Raw genomic sequence first — 20846 nt, 5'->3', positions numbered from 1 at the left:
GTATTTAAGTATAGATCTCTATTGTGAATTTGTACTAAATTTCTTCAAGGTTCGGTAGTTTATTGATCTATACTTACGTACGTACACCAGTGCGGTAAATCAAAAAGGCAACGACTTATATGATATTTATTAATTTAGTTATATAGGTGTCAAATTTTGCTTTCAAACTTGTGGAGAGAAAAAAGTTCAAAATGCATACACGGTTTTTCACTATATTACGAACTGAAAAATAAAACATTTCTATGGTATTACTTCTAATATGAAAAAATTGAGACCTGGAACTCTCGGTTGTTCTCTGTCACTTTTTTTAATAGACTGTATTCGAAAACGCTTGGGGAAAGCCTTCTTTCTAGTTTATTCTCAAAACAATAATAAACTGAATAATCCAATTTGTGACATGTGCTAATGCCACCACTGTCAAATGATCTTTCTTTTGATCTTCCTTTGTCTCTGTGTTTCAGTCTATCTCTGCCAAATGTTGCGACTGTAATGATACGCGTTAGATAAAAAAAATTGAAGTATTCAATATGAACTTTCGAAATTCCAAAATTTTCGGTTTCTTTTGTATAGCATGTTTAAGCGTGCAAAATTTAAGGATTCTTTTTAATTTAATGTACTATTATATTAAAATAAAAGTAAATGATTCGAATATTTAAAAATGTGTTTGTATTAAATGAATAGTTTAATTGCACATATGCGAAGCATAACAGAGTACTTTTCTTATAGTTTCAAAATCGGGGTGAATAAGGCAATTTCTATAAAACGTTCAATTGAAAGATTCTGAATTCAATATTCTGAAAATGACTGGCATTGTAGCGAACTAATTTTTTTTTTTAAATTCTGCCCGAAGCAAGCATAATAAAGGCGTATTTGTTAAAAATTGATATATTTTAAGCTTTAATCTCCAAATAAATTGTACTGAATTGTATGAGATTATGAATATTGAAAGATAATGCATATTTTTAAATATATAATTTTTATTGCAATAAATGAAGCATCAGTAAACGAAGTTAAAAATTTAACGGTGTATTATTCAAATTATTTTTTGAAATATTTCAATTGTGTCTGCGGATTGAAATTCTGAATGAGATTTGAACTCTGAGCAGGTTAATGCAATGCCTCAACATCCATTCGATTCCCGATATGTGAAATGAATTGGAATATCAAATTCCATGTAGACAAAAAATTATCCCTCATATTTAACAAGGCTTGACTTTTCCTTTTTACAAGAATGGCATGCATTCTTTTATATTAGTAATGAACGCATCGGCAGGAAAAGTGAAGCGTCAAAGTGTGCTGAAACTTTTAATTGTTTAATGTAATGATTTGCAATTAGATAAACAATTCTAATATTTGTACTATTGTGAATATGTGAGTGAACCGGAGAGTGACTGTTGGTACATGATTTTTCCGACATGGTGTGCCCCTAGAGAGGAGAAGGGGAAGGAATGGGTCGGACCGGACATAAGACTGTGTTCAGGTTTCGAGAATTGGCTGCTTGTGAAGCTGGATAGTGAGTGGCATAACAATCAGTCACGACAAATAATGCTTATACGGCTTAGCTCTATGGTAACAGCCTGGCTGTAACAAGATGTATGTTTGAATCGCAACACCACTATAAGGATTAAAACGAAATTTAGTATACGTATTCCTTAGCAGCTGAGAGGACTTTTTATTCTGTCAAAAGGTTTCTACGACCCTCTAAAGGGGGGGAGGTGATATAAGGGTGAAAAAATTTTAATTTTCCCACCATAAATGTTGAAGAAGTCTTTGTAGAAAATTTTCTAAAATCTTAAAATTTAAGCTTTATAGTGACATAAATTTCCTTTCTAAAAGACCATTTCTCTAATCAGATTTTTTTTAAATGTTGCACATTTTATATTGCCTTTATTTTCATTTGAAGTATTAAGTTTTATTACGTTTATCAATCGCGCGGTTTTCTAGTGTTGTCGGTAATTCGTCGGTAATTTTTTTTTCATTTGCTTTTGTTATACAGCTGTTTTAGTTGGATTTTTTATCGTGTATTTTTGAAACGACGTATTAAATGTAAATACAATCTTTGAAACGACGTATTAAATGTAAATACATAGACAGAGTAAATATACGACCTACAATGTGTTTTGCTTTAATAGACGCCGGTGTATCCGCAGATACAGTTCATAGTAACGTAATAAATTTTACTGTTAATTATGATGCCTATTTTACATTCGTATGTGCTTAATTTATAAATGTTCAAGAATTTTCAGCGCATTTCAAACCTTAATTTAAATCTGTATTTCTCAAGATCCTTTAATTCCTTTTATTTCATTATGATCTATTTTGGGTTCCAGAAAAGTACTTGATTTTTCGTTGGATTCTGTAAAAGTCCTTACAAATGTAGTCGAAATGTGTTTTTCTAAGAAGGAAGAGAAAACCAGTTTGAGACTTGGTATTACCCGGACTGTTCCGCAAATGTAAAAGAATGGATACTGATGCAGTATCAGTGTCAATTTCTTGTCTCTTCTTTGTACTTTCGATTAATAAGGGGATAAGTGGGGGTTGAAGAGTGAATCCAGCTGTATTACCACAGCTTCCAAAGAATTTTCAAAAGACTTTGAAGCTGGAGATAATACTTGTTACTCCATTTAATTTTTTGAACGATTTTTGTTATAAGTTGTCGAAATTCGATGGAAGTATCCTATATCAAACTCTAAATAATATAAATTTATTGCAAAGTGTAATAAACCAATGCAAGAAAATATAATAGAAAATCTATTTTAATAGAATTTAACACCGTTTTTCGTATAATATGGCTCGCATTTTAATAGATTTAATGAATTTGAATTATCCAGGAATCTAAATTCTTTGATAAAAATTTTTTTCAAAAGTCGTATCTGAAATATTTGGGATTGATAATTAAGATTCTGATGATACTATTCCATTGAGAGGCTATAGTTGGTTTTTTTCCGTTTAATCAAGGAATTTTCAGGTTAAAAACATTGAAAAAGAAACATGTATAGAAAAATGTTTGGTTTCTGTTGGTCTGAAAAACTGTTGGCAGAATACAGCCAAATCACGAAGGAATTGACATATTGGACAATTTGTACATATAATTTATTTATGAGCAAAAATTGTAATCTGAAATAAATAAAAAGAATTTGAAAATAGAATACATTACTGAGGAGATTAAGGTTTTAACATTTAGAATTGTTGGAAACTGAGTAGATGCAATCTACACTTCAGTAGTTTGTGAACAAATTTATTGTAAAGTCAGAAAATATGCGAAATTTTAAATCTATAATAGAATTTTAGAGGTTGACAATTTAACAGAACAGAATTTTTAAAAAGTCTTTTAATGTTTCAACTGTTTGCAGTTCGTTTGGTTAAACGTAACTGAAGATTTGTGGATTTTTATCTGTCCCATGTGCATTTCGGTTCGTTCTGCCAATAACTTGGAAAAATAAGGCTGCAGACTTTTTACAAATGATTTTTGTTTCATCTCGAGTGTGAATGTGCTAGCGAAGTGAATATACAATTTTAATTTGGGTGAAATTCCATCTAATAGTTGGTAACCAAAGTGTAGTTAACGGTAGTGGTGCTTGTATCGTAATTCAAAAGAAAGCTGCAGATTTTTGTTCGACTTTTTTTTAAATGATTGTTTCGTCTCAAGTGTAAATGAATTTCTGAATAGGTTTCCTTTAGATCTTTTAGTGAATGCAAGAGTTTTCTTAAAGTTAAAATACTAGCTTAACTAGTTAACTGCGGAATTTAAAGTCCCTCAAGTCAAGTCAAGCCAAGCCAAGCAATGACGCATATACATGTCGAACGTAATGCAAAAATATGATTTTATTAGAAAAAAATTACATTTCGACCGTGCCAAAATGATTTGTATTGACGGTTATACACATCAAATGTATTTAACTAGTTCAATAAGATTTTTATTATGCGGAATCCTAATATATCATTGATATTGATTTGGTAAACTGTCCAAACCGTCTATATAAGCAAAAGCATGCAGTTTGTAAATTATGTCGGTATGTATTAATGAATACGATGCATTAACTTGTTGATCCGGGATCAAGGACGTCTCTTAGATCAGCAGAGCTGCAGCATCTCCTTAAATAATTTTTACCGGTTGTGTTTTCTTTTATTTCATTTGCTTACTTTCAAGTCTAGGGGTTCGAGTTCTGTGCTTTTTTTTACATGCTTGAGACTTAAGATAAGCTAAGAAAATGGGAAGAAAGCAGTGAAAATATAAGACAGAAAATGAATCAACAAATAAGACAAAAGAAGGTGGAGGTAAAATAGAATGGATTGCCACAATTAATTTATTTATCAAAATAAAAAAAAGCAATTCTTTATCCCTTAGAATTGAGGTATTAAAGCTGTAATCAGATCAGACCTAGCGTGGAGCGAGACCAATTGATCTCTCCATTTCCATCAAAAGTACCCATCTCTCCATTTCCATCAAAAGTACCCATCTCTCCATTTCCATCAAAAGTTCGTCTTCGTTGTCTCGGTGTTTTTGCTTTTTCTCAATGGCTGTTCGGTTTCGATTCTTGTTGCCTCAACAGAAATATTTCTGATTTATTGAATGTTTATATCCTTTTGTATTAGAAGTCTGTCTAATAAAAAAAAACAGTATTTAGATAATTTTTTGAAATATTCATTTTTAAGGCCGTATTTGTTAAGTTTAAAAAAAAAATTGAGACTTTTTGGTAACTTTGGTACTTTTTTTTTGTATCAGTGCTAATCTAAGAAGCTAAAATCTCCCGTTTTGTCATCTCTACCTCCATATGTGGTTATATTGCCATTTTGATCAAAGTTTGTTGAAATTATATAATACAGAAAAGCGTAATTATATATAATTATACTAGATTATATATATATACTATATATAAAATTGTGCTAGATTATTTTTCTGGATTTAATATTAAAGTGAAAGAATATCTATAATGGAAACTTCAGATTTCTCTTAAGATTAAGTTTTTAAAAATATGAGCAGAAGATACGGGAGAAATCAGTTTTCATTAATTTTTTAAAGGCATAAGTGACCCCAGCATACTGGTAGTTGATTTTTATTTTACATAAAATAAATATAATCTATAAAATTAGTTCAAATTGAATTTTATCAATTCGAAAACCTTGCACAATTTGTGCTTCTTTATATAAAACAGAAAAGCATGATTCGTCAGGGAAAAAATAATTCTTCGTATATTTACTCTTTCCTCTTTCGTATTATTTTCAAAGTTTTCAGTTATGGATTAGAAATCTTTTCTAGAAGAATTTACTGGATGTCCTCAATGGTTAATTTAGAAATGGGTGCACGCTTCAATTGTAAAAATACTTGTCCTGAAGTAAACAATTTTTTTAAAACATAGTTTTAGTCAATATATGTACAGGTAAATAAGTTTCAAAAATATAATCTTTTAAATTTCCGTAAACTGCCCTATTAAATAAAATATTGCCATAATATTTTCAGTTCCAATTTTTGCAACTAAACTTGATATGGATATTGAAGCTTTGAATTTTATACTTTAATATATGGTAAATCAGTAAATTCTGCTTATTATTTACGTAATAATAAGCAGAATTTTTACATCATTCTTATAAGCACATATTGTTTATTTTTTCGCGTTGTTATAGTAATTGAAAATATTTGTTAAATCGGATCACAACTTCACCATGTCTGGAATCTTTTAGAAGCCGTTAGTTGTGGGAAAATCCAAAAAATAAAACGATGAACTATTTAAAGATTATATTTTAGTATTTGCATATAATATGTATAAATGTCTGAAAATTACTTCTCGTGGGAGTACGGATACAAAGACTCGTTTATGAGCAAAATATAACTTGTCTGGCAGAAGTGAGATGAGAGATAACTTGCGATAGTCATATGGGAGGAAATCTAAATAAACCAAAAAGAATTGTGAGTAAGCTAGTGACATCACTTTCTAAATGAATAAACTTAGAAATGCGGAACATCTCTGTATAAAATTTATCTTCTCAAGAATTGGATTATTGAAGGGGAGATGGATTAGTTTCACAATCAGTCTTAGCCATCCAAATTGTTATTACGTAAATTAATCCATAATCTTTAGGATTAGACTCAATAACTTTGCCTGCTCGTTTTTTAATTCTAAGCAATATCTTTGATAACCGCAGCGTTATTCAGTTGAATTTTTTACGTCTACATTGTACACTTTTTCCGCGATTGCACGAATGATATATAGGCAAGGCATTCCTGGATTCCCTGAAATCATGAAACCTTTTTCAGTAAGTCTTGCCAGCAAGAACTCGAAACATTGAAATGAATATAATCATTGAGAGGACTGATAAGAACCTATCCGATAAGGACGTTAGCAGAGGTGAGATAAAGTTATTGGAGTTGTCACTCAAAGCAATGAAAAATATAGGCTTGGTACAAGATTCTGTTTCTATGGTGAAGATGATGAATTTCTCAAAAATCAAATATATTTCACGATTATCGCGCATGAGATGGAACTTTATGGATTTTACAGCTGCTCTCCACTGGACAAATGTGTAAGAATGAATTTAGCAGATTTAGAAATTTTGTATTTGCAATACGGTTACTGCCACAAGCTTAAAGATAAAAGCCTTTTTTATTGAGGATTTCCAGATTTTTTTTTTCTTCAAATGAAGTAAACTTTTTATCGGCAATTGGCAAAGGCTTTGAGCGATGGATTTCAGAGTTGAAATTTTATAATAAAATATAAATTAACTGAGGTTATCTGTTGGTGGCTTTTTGTTAAGGGATTTAAAACCTGCATTATTTCGCCTCTCATCGTCAATGATACGGAAATTGGATGCAATAAATTGAATAATATCCGGTTTACCAATGGTAGTTTTAACTAAGGACTGTGATAGCTTTCTTATCTTAAAGGAATTGTTTTTGTTTTTTTATCAGAAATTCAGAATATGTTTTAATATAATTGTTTCATTAGTTAAAAGGCAAGAAATATAATTGAATTTTTGAATATTAAAAACAGTTTCATTTTCTTGAATCATTGAAGCATATAGTTTTGAAGTCTAACTAGTGATTTTATTTGCTATTGAATGATTTAATATTTATTCTAAACTACTCAAAACTGCAATTGGCGGTATTATCGCCATTCATAGTACTCATTAATGCTTGCATATTAAAATAAGCAACAAATTTCTATAGATTTTAAGAATCTAATCCTACAATCAGACAAATTTTCTTTTCTGAACTCGACTCGTGTCTATATGCAAATGTTGAATCAAAACCAGACTACTCATTTTCTAATCTGTGAATTCTGCTCACATTTTTCCCACAGATTCAGACTAATCCAATGATATATGTTGTGAATTAATGCCAATCTGGCACGATGCCTTTTATTCTTAATAGTTTCTATATCTTTTGCCGTTTTTCGTGAAACCAAAGATAATTTTTTGGAATAAAATGCAACAATACTTAAGCGGATAACTTCCAGTCCTAGGTAATTTAGCCGGTGCTGTCGCAAGATATTGTGGCGCTTGTGGTCTTTTTAGCAAATATTTTCAATTTAATATGTTTATGAATGAAAAATTCCAATAAATTAAACGATGCCTGATGAAAAGATATTTTAATATTTACATATAATATAAGCATATTTCTGAAAACGCTATTTGTGCAGTGCAATTACAAATACTCGTTTAAGAAACAACTCGGAACCTGCGTTTTTTAAGAGTAGGGGGATAGATTGCATTACTTTCAGGTCATCTTGGCTTCTTTTTTCATTCAGAGTTTAAGGAGCACCAGCTTCGAGATAGGGTATCTTCTGTCAAGGAGCCGACTGTTAAAAACTATGTAATTCGTGGTTAGCATGGACTTTTACTATACCTGTGAATCTTCAACTGAACTGCAGGCTCTGATGAAACTGGAGGGGTAAGTGGAAAGGTGAATACTCAGTCACTGTGAGAGCTTAATCTTCAGGAATGTACGATTGAATTGAAAGTAATTTTTCTGAAATTTTGGAAGTTTCCAGGAATTTTTCATTGTTTCTGAACTGCTAATCACAACGGGTCTAGTAATTAACGATAGGTGTGAAGTTATGAGAACTCTTTCATTAATGCATTAATCCGATTTTTTTATTCTCATTATTTGTTAAATTGTGATTGCTTTTGAGACCTGAGAATCCATTTGGGGGGTGGGGTATGGATTTCTTTAAATACCTCCAATTAGTTTTTTTTAAATATCTTTTGACATCAACTAAGCTATTTTCGTCTGAATATGAGTTGTTTAGCTTACCCAGTTTAAATTCTAAATGTGGTCTGTTACTTTTTGATATGGAAAATGAATAAAATTCTCTTCTATTTTCTTATCAGGAAGGTTGTATGCTATTTAGTGGATTGTTATGAGCGTTTATCTCACAAAACCAGATGGCCTTTCTCTTTGCTAATGTTCAGGTGTTTTTCCTTAATTTGTCGGTGATAGAATGTCTGCCTTGAATTTTATACAACGCGAATTGCATTTGCAATACTAATTGGTATGGTAAAACCTGACACGGTTAAAACACGTTCTAACTATAGTTGGAATTCTGTAGGTTTCGATTAGTGCTTTTGATACTGAGGTTTTGATATTGGGATAATCGTACATTTTCTTTTAATTTTCCAAGGATTGTATAATAGCATTCTTGTCAATTTCTAAGTCGAAAAAGTTCTTAGTATTTTAAATAATTGTAATCCCTTCATTCTCATTTCATCTTTACAATGGTTTGAAAGAAAGAATTTAGTAATTGTCAGCGACGTTTCTTCTGGGGTACCAGACAGTATGAATTCGTCTTTTCTTTATTTCCTGTTTTTCAGTCATCTTAATACTATCTTATGCGTTTTCATGTTTTATTCTGATGAATCATTTGTATAAATATATTCGGTGACCTGAAGATTCCGAAAAATATTTTGGTTCGTGATGTTATGGTCGTCTGAGACATTAAGTTTATTTCTGAGACTGAGTTTTCTTTGATAGGAATTTCATCTAAAGCTAAATATATAAACTGTAAAAAAATAAATAAAAAAAATAAAACTAGTAATAAAAAAATCCCCTGAAGATTGCGGCTATAGTAAACATGACACTTAGGGCACGCCCATCGAAAAATAAATTCAATAAATCGTGAAAATGAAATTACCTGTGCAATCATAAGAAATCACACAAGACATTAAAGTTTTCCAAATTATCATTTACCTTTTGACTTTATATTGGAAATATATTTCCTATTCAAATGACTTGTTTTAGTAAATTTCATTTATCTATTTCATATACAGTCTCTTATGTTTCCTTAATATGGACCTTTGTCCTATAATGAAGATAAGTAAACCTTCAAAATGCATTTAATTTAGATCGATTGGATCGAAATTTTGGTTGGTGTGCAATTCCTGTGAAACACCAGTTTCTGTGAATGTCGGTTCTCATCTTTGAAACAGATTGACGTATTTAATTCTATAAATGCCTATTTCGAAATTGGATTGTTTTGAAATATAAAGCAATCAATTTTGAGGTTTGAATTTCTAGCAATGCAATAGTATATTTACTTTTGCATTTAATATAAGGGATTGACTTCAAAATTAAGAAAATTTATTCAAATAATGAATATCAAAAGCTTTCAGGCTTGCTTTTATCAGCACACTACGTAGTTGAAAGTAATATTTGTTAATTAAAAATATGAATCTTACCAAAAATTGTATAATGTACTTAAAATTCGGTATGAAATATTTAAACCTAATTTGTAGGTTTCTATCATTTTGAATAATGAAATTCATAAAGGGAAACCTTGCTTTTTTGTCCAATTAGAAATGAACTTAGTAACTAAACGAAAAGAGTTATAATTTGATAGAGATTACTCACCTTGTAGTGCAGATTAGTATCGGATTCTGAAGCAAATTCTTCAAGCAGATGGCCATCTGTCAGTCTGTATAATCGCATACATGTAACCGCGACAATCCAAATGCAAAACTGAGATAAATGAACTTGATTATGTCATCTTGCTACTTAAAATTGTTAATTTCTTTTTTGATCAGATGGAAAAATGGCATAACCGATTTTTTTTTTCTGTGCGCTGTTAAGTGCAAAACGCTTATGGGATTCTAAAAATAGAAGTCTTGAGTTCTCGTAATGTTGAAGGTCTTGCAAAGGTTTATAATTCTTATTGGGGAGGTGAGGGGGGGGGGGGGGGGTTGATAACATCTTTAACGGCACTATAGTTTTTAAGTGTGTTATCGGATGTATAGTAGTAGAAAATACGGATGATGTTATAGTTATTAAGGCTTTATTTTGTGCAACTGCTCCCAACGGATTACAGCATTTGAATGTACAAGATCATATTTGTTATAGGTGGCGCTCTTGCATGCCATGACATTACAGCGGGTTAATGCATGAAATGCTCAGTGATATTTCTAATTAAAACCACCTGTTATGAGGGATGATTGTGGTAAATTTGTTTGTTTTTTGTGGCGACCTTGACGAGCCAGATGTTTCATTGCTTACATTAAGTTGCTCCTCGCCGCCTGGAAGGAGCGTACTTCTGGGTTTGGTATCGAAATGGATCAAAGAATTATGGCCCGATTTTCGACAGCTTCGGCAGATGAATGTGGATTTGCAGGGTGGCTTATGCAATTTCAAACAGTTCTTACAAATGTTATATTTTTCTAAAAGTTCAATTTTTTTAGAAACGCTCAATTTTAAAAATTCAGGGCATCTATGAAAAGGATATCGAATTTTGCATAAAATACATGGTTTTACATTACTTAGTTTATTCAAATTACGGAGAAAGTTTTTTAGCTTATTTATATTGCACCTTGAAATTCTTTGTGGAAATTGTTATTTGTAGGGGTTTACCCTATTTGATCGAGTACCATCGCGCTTGATTCTAAAAATTGCAAGAGCTCCTTCAATGAAGGTATTTGTTTTGATTGTATGGACATTTCTTGTCAAGTCTTTCTAATGTTATATTTACCAATAGAGCATTTAAGTTATTGCATTCTATATTCAAACTTTTTAAAGCTCTGACTTTTGTTTATTGTATCTGATATTTTGTAAGCCTTTTGCAGACTCAAAATTTAATTTTTCTAGTTGTTGATATTCACATTCAAAATATGCTACAATTGCTCGCTTATTTTCAAAGCGTTCTTTGAGACCAGCAAATAGTGACTCAAATGCATCGTCACTTGTTTCTATAAATTTAGCTTCACCACGGAGGGCAGCCTTTAAATAAAATAACTTTTGATCATTCGTTAATTCGGTATTATCGTTTATTAGACACATGAATTGATTTTTGAAATTATTGAATTCTTCCATTTCTTTTTTTCCCGTAAAATAGTGGTAAGGGAATTTCCGGAAGTTCCGATTTTAATTCAATATGATCGATATAAGCTTTCAAATTTGAATTTTGATCATTTTTATTATGCATTACATTTTCCTTAACTTTATAATTAGAGAATAAGCATTTCAAATTTACCACTATTTCGTTTCTTTCTTCTTTGATATCCAACAATTCTTGATCGCACTTCTGGATTAGTGTTTCTTCTTCGTTGATTTCTAAATAATCCTTGAATAAAATTTCTAATTCATTTATTACTGCCAGCTGATGGCAGCTGAATATAAATTTTTCTTCTTCAACCGTTGAACTACTTTTAACAAACCTCTTAATACTTGTTAATTAGGCTTTTATTCTTCCACGGATGCTATTTAACTCTTTGGCTGTTTCAGCTTTATTTTTATCCATATTTTCGCTAATCCGTCTCGCTAGGGCCAGAATGGAGAGGTTCAACAATGACGGACCTTTTTAGAATTTTAAAGATTTTGTTTCTCCTCTTTCGGGAGTTCCTTTGAGCTTTGCCTTTCGGCGTTGCTGCTACATCTATCAATTTAGAAATCTGATTGTTTTTCACATATACCGCTTGAGGGCGTTATAAGTGAGAGGCGGAGCAATATGCTTACGTAACAATGATCTGATTTAACACATATTTTCATAGTTATATTAATATATATTGGGGAATAATTCAATGCCCTGTAATGTGTAGGAAAAATCAGAAGTAAATTGCTTGATTTCAAGATTACATTGTGCATAAATATCAAAATATATTCTGAAAACAATATTTCTGAAAACACTGATTTGCAGGAGAGCAATTACGAAGACTCATTAAGAAGCAGTTCTGAACCTACGTTTTGTAAGAGTGCAATGGTAACTGCGGGTAGATAATTTACGTTAATTTCAGCTCATCTTTTTACACTTAGATGACGTTTAAAGAGTATCTACTTGCGGAAAAAGTATCTCTTGTGAGGGCTGATTGTGGGAAGCTTTGCACTTCCAGATGGCATGGGCTTTTGCTATACTTGTGGTGGGAGAAATGAACTGGATTGTTAACTGAATTACAGGCTCTGATGAAGCAGGAGGGGTAAGAGAGCTTCATCTTCAGGAATAGAAGAGGGAGACGAAAATAATTTTTCTGAAATTGTAAGTTTTCGGGGATTTCCTATTGCTTCCGAGAGGCCAGTCGTAGCAGGTCTAGTAGTTAACGATAGGTATAAAGTTATAAGAACTATTCCATTAGTGAATTAACCCTCCAGCTGCTTATCCCGATATTTCCGCGGGGTAGCAATCAGTCCATTGTTGTTGTTGCATCCCGTTTAGTGTGTCTTTTTACGATTCGATTTTTATTATGTCATATTATTATCGTGTAATATATAGTATCAAGTCACTTTGTTTGAAAAATTTTTTAACTTATTTGCGAACAACGCATCTAAATATTGATTTTAAAAAATTACGTAATCAGAGTATCGATCAGTTTTTCTTTATTTGTTTTTCATTATGATTGCATTTCTTTAAATACTTCCAAATATTTTTTTATTATATTTGATATCCAGTAAACTCTTTTCGTCTGGTTACGAGTTTTTAGCTTTCTGTTTGATTTCCAACCTTGGTCTTTTGTTTTGTGATATTTTGATATGGAAAATAGCAAAATTCTCTCAAATTTTCTTGTTTATCAAGGAGGAAGTGTATTTTCTAGGGGAATGATAAGTGCGTTTATACCCACCACGAAACTAACTGGCTTTTCTTTTTACAAATGCTTTTCCGTTGTTTTTCTTGAATTTGTCAATGAATGGTGGAATGCCTGCTATTGAATTTGATGCAGCGGGAATTGCATTTGCAATGCCAATTATTATGGTAAAAACTGGCACTTTTAAAACACATTGCAGTTATAATTGAAGTTCTGTAGGTTTCGATTTGTACCTTTGTTACAGAAGTTGTGATATTGTAGATATTGAAATAATCATACATGTTTCTTTAATTTCTCAAAGAAATAAAAATTAAATAATAGCATTTCTGTTCTGTAATAGCTAAGCCCATAAATTCCAGGTATTTTAAAGAATTGTAATCTCTTCATTCTTTTTTCATTCTTATAATGGTTTGAACGAAAGCTTTTAATAATTTATACAGGTGTTTCTTCTTGGGGCGTCAGACAGTACGATTTCGTCTTTTATTTCCTGTAGTTCAGATATCTTAATTCCATCTTACGCATTCTCCTGGTTTATTCTGATAAATTATTTGTATAGATATTTTCGGTGACTTGAAAATTTTGATAAATATTTTGACGGGTGATGCTATGGCCATCTAGGACTTTTCTTTTATTTCTGGGACTGATTTTTCTTTGATAGGAATTTCGTCTAAAGCTAAATATGTAATTATAAGAAACTATAAAAAAAACTGGTAATAAAACATCTAAAGATTGCGGCTGTAGTAAACATACCTGACACGTGGGGTTCGCCCATCGAAAAACTAAATTCTTCAGTAAGCGTGTAAGTAATTTAAAGTAAAGCGTTTAATGAATTTACCATTGCAATCATATGTCGTACAAGTCATTAAAGTATTACAAATTACCATTTACCTTTTGACTGTATATTGAAAATTAAAAAAATTTTCAAGTAAAATGACTACTTTTACTTCAATAAATTTTCTTTCTCTCTCTAATACAATGTCTTATATTTCCTAAATTCGGTGCTAAGAATTTTGTCCTGTAAATCCTTACAGGATACTTGCAGGATAATTGCACTTACAGGATAATTGCACTTTCACAATTGCATTTAATTTTGACCGATTTGATCGAAATTTAAGTGATCTGTAATGTCTGTGAAAGCCATATGCTAGTTTCCATTTTTGAATCAGACTGACATATTTAATTCTATAAATTCCTCTTTCGGAATCGGGTTGGTCGAAATATGAAGTAATAAATTTTAATGTTCGAATTTTTAACAATTCAATAGAGTATTTACTTTTGCGTTCAATAATGCAATGACTTCTAAAATTAAGAAATTTGAATTAAATAATAAGAATCAAAAGGTTTTAAAGTTGCTTTTATAAGTTGAAAGCTACGTAGTTGAAAGTATATTTGTAAATCAAAATATGGATCTTAGCAAAAATTGTCAAAACGTAAGTATAGAAAAGATACAAGTCGATTAAAATTCTTATTCCATTTATAATGTACTTAAATGCGGTGTGAGATCTTTAAACCAAATTTGTAGATTTCTAACTAATTTTCAATCATGAAATTAATACAAAATAAGCTTGCTTGTTTGCCCAATTAGAAGCGAGCAATAGTAGCAAAACGTGAAGAATTATAATATCATATTTTTTTCTTATTCTTATTTTCTTATTTCATGTTGCTCGATTGTACGAAATAAATTGTTGAGCATAATAGAAAATTTCGAAATACTTTTTATGTTAATCCACTTAATTAAACAACTTATTAATTTAAAAATAATCCTAGTTTTTGTAAAGAAGCGATAGTAAATACTCCAGTATACAGCTGTTCCATTTTTACGTTCTCGTATATGATATATGCAAAGAAAATCGAACATGAGATTTCCTTCCCCTCACCCCTCCCTCCAACGTTGGAATGACGTCTACCTGGCGTCTCTCTGCTTGCCGGTCACTGAACACGATAACACAAAAGCGTTTTTAATGGTTTAAATTTTATGTGTGATCTTAATACGAATTTTTAAAAAATTCTACCGAACTTTGCTCCAAATCGACGCAGAAATTCTGGCTGGTTGTCTCTCTGAATGCAAAGGTGGTAATGTCACGGCTTCGGAACCGGAAGGTTTCAGGCCGATTCCACCGAAGAACCATCGTGTAAGTGGGTCTGGCGCACGTTAAATCCGTCAGAACCAAACGTTCTCCCACGGGAGTGGTGGAGAAGTTTGGAGAGGGTAGGTGTCGTCGTAATTTCTGTCTTCATCTCAGGTGTCGTCTTCTGACCGAGGTTCAAAATGACGAGGTCCGTTCCAAAATAGTCCTGGTATTGCTTTAAAACTGGACGTTAATGTATCTATACTGTCCTAATGCAGGTGAACAAAATAACTAAACACAAAGCGATAGATAAATTTTAATATGCAGAATTTGTATCTGAAGCATAAATTAGTATCAAAATTTGAACAAAATCTGTCAAAGCTTTGACCGTCAATCAATCAGTACATTCACATGCAGGTAAATGGGACGACTCCCAATAGCAGAGGTTTATAATTAAATGAAATTTGGTATGTGATCTTGTGACTAAAATTGTCTTTGGTAGAATCTGGATTTTAATCGGTTAGAAAAAAAGATGTCCGATGTTTTTCTTTACTGTACTATGAAGCAGAAAATCTAGTTGCTGAAAAAAAGAATCTAGATGCTCGTGCGAATCGCGGTGTTACCGAAGGTCAGTAATTTTATAAAGGGAGATTAATATATTATTAGATTACAGAGCACGTGGATAAGAAAGGAACAGTCCCATTCTTCTTTGTTTTTGGCTACTGCAGTTTTGTATCTTTGTGTAAATGTTTTAATTTTACACCATAGTTCTCCCAAAAACGGCCTTTTATCGAAAGAAAAAATATCTATTTTTGTAATCTTAATTGCTAACTTTAAAAGTTGTTTCCTTTTATTATTATTTTTTTTACAAAACCCTTTTACCTTGCCTATAACTACCAATAATTAAATGCCATGTTTCAAAATCTGATTTTAACCCTCCAGTTGCTTATCCCGTGATTCCAGAGGATTGACAGTCAGTCCATTTTCAATTGCGTCCCGTGCTTTTGGAAGTTTAGAGTGTTTATTTTTAAGATTACAGACCGTGTAACATAAAGTATCAATTCCCTTTATTTAAAACTTAAATTATTTAAACTTATTTGCAATAGTAATAAATAGTAATTTTAAAAAATTACGCAGTCAGAGGGTTAAAAGTAATATGACTATTTCTGATTCAAAATCCAGCAGTGAAACACTATTTTCAGTCTTGTAATTATTGTAGGGCTATATGAAACTGAAATCTAAAATTATTTGAATTCAGTATCTTTTTTATTTCTTTTTGAGAATATGTTTGATGCTAGGACTAAGCAATATTTTTTGTAAAATCACTTTTCACTATTTGCAAAATCACTTTTCGTGAAAGCATATTTTTAAGTGTCTAGTGTTCTGTATTTTTGTAATTATGAATACGAGAAAATATTTTTAAAAAGATATTTTTGGGCAAAATTCGTTTTTATGTGTATTCCACCTGTCCCTTAAAACTGGAATGTTTAACATGGGATGACAAACTACGTTCGTCTTTTTTCTATTTGAAATGTATGTAAACTAGACTTAAATTTTCCTATGTATCAGAGTGATTAACAAATATAGTTATACTTGTGAGGCAAAAGATTAAACGTGAAATAATTTGTATTTAATTTTTTATAGATTAAGGCTTTTTGAACCTTTGCACTCTGATGGCTCTTCTCTGGCACAAATCAAACCGTTGCATCATTTTGACGTTTCATATATACAGAGGTTAAAAATGTTTCCGTACGCAGTTATGACTATTAATGAAAGTTTAATTTTTGACACTAAGTATTTTGTTATGAAAATGAAAATTTGAAAATTGGTTTAACACAATTTTATTTATCATTTATGAATTTTATAAAGGAAAAACTACGGAGAAAATTAAATACGTAAATTGAAAGAATCAGAAAATGCCACTAATAAGGAACAAAAAAAGTTTCCGTACGGTATTTGCATAGTACATTTAAGGTCTTTTTCGTGCTGACCAACTTGCATTTAATAATCGGTAGGCCTTCCTTTGAGCTTTATCATTCTCTCAAACGTTGTGACTTCACCTCCACAAGTTTTTTGTTGTTGTTGTTGTTGTTGTGTCTGGAGAAATACTGTTCCAAATGTCTTGAATGGCTTTGAGTTCAACCTTGTTCTTTGCGTCATATTCTTTTAGTTCATGACTGATTTTTTCCCATAAATGTTCTATAGGCCTTAAATCTTGAGACTAGGGAGAGCTATGAAGCTGTTGTTTAATATTATGCGAGACATTACTGTTGACATATCTTAGAGGTGTGCTCAGGATCGTTGTCCTGCTGTAAAGTAAAGTTAGTTCCAAAGGACAATTTTCTGCAACGGTGAAAACATTTTGTTTTAAAATGTCAAGATATATGTATCTATCCATATTTATCACTAGAAAACAAATGTCTGACACCAGCAGCACTCATACACCCCCATACCATGTTCCCGCCATCACCATGCTTAACAGTTCCACATAAATTCCTAATTAACATATATTGCTTTGATTCCTCCGGACCATAACTCGACCATCTGACCTACGGATATGGAATTTTGATTCATTTTTAAAATTACAGGTTCCCAAAAATAAGAGGCTTACTTATATGCTTCTTTGTAAATTCGAGACACTTTTCTGTTGCAGGGACTTATAACAGGCTTCTTACTGGCCGCATGCCCATTACAATCCTTTTTTAATGACATTTCTCACAATTTGAGGTGCGACTTTGATATTGTAATCAATAATTAAATCAGTTGCATTAATCGGTGGGATTATATTGCCCCTTGCACATATTTCTATTATGCAAGCAATTTAACTACACAGGTCTTTCCAGATCGATCTCTATCTTTAAATGTTTACAGCTCACGGTATTTTTTTAATAATATACTGCAATGTAGATTTTGGTTTGTTAATGATTTCACTAATTTTTTCATAAATAATCCATCTTTTAATAACCGAATCACTAACTCTCGAATAGATTTCTGAACTTCCATTTTAAGACGATCTTCTACAAATTGGAATTAAACAACTGTTGCTATGTCGTATTCTTCACTCTGAGAAACCATCAAATTTCGAATATTTACTGCTAGCCAGTTATAGAATACGTCAGGAAGAATTATTATATTGCGTGCGGAAACTTTTTTTCCATGTTACTTCATCAGTTATCTTAAAACTTGCACACAGAAAAACTTGCTGCGTTTTGTAAAAATATAAATTTATTATGAAACTCCCTTTTAAAGACTCATATTAACCATATATAAGTAGTTTACAAAGATAAAAAACAAAGTTTAGAAATAATGCTAATTTATTTTTATTTTTGTCTTCCGTACGGAAACTTTTACCTGCTATAGATATTTTTCACTTTTGATTGCTTGAATATTCAAGAGTAGTAAAATGATGTAGAATTAATTTTTCGTGGATATTCTATCAAAACAATTGTGTTTATTTTTCGCAAAGGTAAACATTAGATATATATTTATGCATGTAGTTACTTTTCCAAATGCAAAGGGTTAATTTGTCAAATTTCATTTAAGAATTATAATAAATTCGCACTTTTATTGTTACAGTGTGGTAAGGAATGCGATGCTGTATTCAAGTGTTATTACAGGTCAAATGTTTCCACAATCTTCAATAAAATTGGATTAAAAGTTGGAACGAACTGGGGAATGCATTTCTTGCATAGGTTTTATTACCTTCTGAGCTATGGCTAGTGCTTAAATTAAGTATTATGGCATAAATATTTAGAAGAAAAGTTTTTATTCTATTGAAGATACACATTTCATATCTATATCATTAATACATATCTATATCTTTAATATTCAATCTAACGTTAAGTAAAATAGAAAATATCACTCTTATTTTGAAGTGTTTTGAATAAATTTAGTTTGTAAAATGTGTAACAAAATTTTGAATTCTATTTTAATGGGCATTTTTTTTATCTATAATATCTGAATGTTGGAGATATTTCTTCGAATCTCAATCGCAGTTTAATAAAATAAATGCCGATGAATAAATTCATAAAATCTGCTTGGAAATCCTTTTATTTTCTCTCCTTTATAGTTTTATCTCACAAATATTGATGAAAATACAATATCAAATTTTAAAAGTAATCAATTTTTCAAGATTTTTAAAAATAGATTGTGTTAAAAATTAAGCTGTATATTTTAAAAGATCGCATTGTATTCTCTATAAAAAATACAGTTCATGTTTGGAATGAAAGAATATTATTTATTAATTTCTATTTAAAGGTTCCTTCTTCTAGTTCGAATAGTGGTAGCTCGATAGTGTTCGAAGTTCAATTCATCTTTTGTATATTTTTTTTTTATTAATTGTAGCAACTATAATGCACGCGAACAGGAAAGAAATGCATCTTATTTCTACAGTTGAGGAAATAAACATATTTAAATATATATAAAAGTATAATTAAATATGCTAAATGTTTCTTAAATTATTAAAATTGGAGAAAGAATTAAATAAAAATTCTAGCTAATTTTTTGAAAGCCTTGCGCTAAGGTTTTTGTACTATAATTGGCTTCTGTCGTTTTGGGGAAAATCATTTTAACTTCCGTAAATATTTATTTCATTTTTTAAAATTTTAAATATATTTTTTATTGTGTACTTATCACCGAAGAATAATTATGTGCTGTATGTGGTAGCTCGAAACCGAAAGGACTCGGTGATTGTTTCTATTTAAAATAATTTTATTCACTATGAGCAAACAACTTGATCTGATAGAATTTTCACAAATCTACTTTATTCTATGAACTCGCTAGCTGTCGGTTTACCGTAATAATGCGATTAAAAATTGTGTATCCATTGCATTGCTATATGATGAATTATATTTAGGCTTATTGATTTGAAAGCATTTATCGTAGTTGTGAAAGGAATTAAACTTCACAGGAAAATAACTTTGCCGTAGGATATCAATTATAATTAAAACAGAAGTTGTGTAAGTAATTAACATTGAATTTTTCTGGTAGTCCAAATGTAAGTACGACTCTCTAAATTTTTGAAGTCTGGTTCAAACTGATTATAAACTTTCTCCATTTAAATAAGTATCAGTCGGTGAACACGCTTATTTTCCCACAAAGGCAGATAAATCCGTTGTACGGTCTCTGTCTCTATATTTATTAATGATATGAAAGTTTAGTTTGTTTATGGCTTGCTTCTTGTCGACAGCACCCGCTACTGAAATATCATTGTAGAATTCTCGTTCATGAGACGTATTCCTGTTTTATGAGGTAAATATTTAAGAAAGTAATTAACAAAAATCTAAACCATACTCGCATAGCACATAGATAGATCGCGAGCTGGTATTTGGCCAATCCTTATCGTGTTGTGACTTTCACTTCTTGTTAAGTGTTAATTTCAGACGTTGAAATTATTAACTTTGGTTAACACAGATGATTCGCATGTCAAAATAATCTAATGCGGTCTTTTAGTCCATTATTTGTCGTTTTAATATATTTTTGATACCTTTTATATGCATTGTTATTAATATTTTTCTTCCTTTATCCATAAAATTGGAGTTACCATTCAGCGAGAGTGAAGAACATTCAGCTGGGCTGAAGAAACTTTTGCTGGTCATACCGGACAGGAGTGCAGGTCTGAAACTCCTCTCAATGAAGGACCTTTTACAAGTGACTGAATTGATAGTGTATTAATCAAGGACACCTGTTGACATTTGAAAGGACAATCTGCTGAATTTGTTACTGATCCATGAACAATGGACATTTTTTTTTCTCAGAAGACTTAAACACACTTTCTTCTCC

The 20846-nt window shown here is 31.0% G+C and overlaps 1 long non-coding RNA gene across 1 annotated transcript in view; it reads left to right on the top strand.

Annotated features, from left to right (window-relative positions):
- Positions 1-20846, top strand: part of LOC129960654 (uncharacterized) — an 86095-nt gene extending 65249 nt beyond the window's left edge. The window contains exon 3 of the long non-coding RNA XR_008783650.1: positions 20604-20846. This is a non-coding gene — a long non-coding RNA (uncharacterized LOC129960654). The remainder of the gene's footprint in view (positions 1-20603) is intronic.

The sequence above is a fragment of the Argiope bruennichi genome, chromosome X2 (genome assembly GCF_947563725.1).
Source record: "Argiope bruennichi chromosome X2, qqArgBrue1.1, whole genome shotgun sequence".
In the NCBI taxonomy this organism is placed as follows: Eukaryota; Metazoa; Arthropoda; class Arachnida; order Araneae; family Araneidae; genus Argiope; species Argiope bruennichi.
This window is presented reverse-complemented; position numbering and strand designations above follow the sequence as displayed.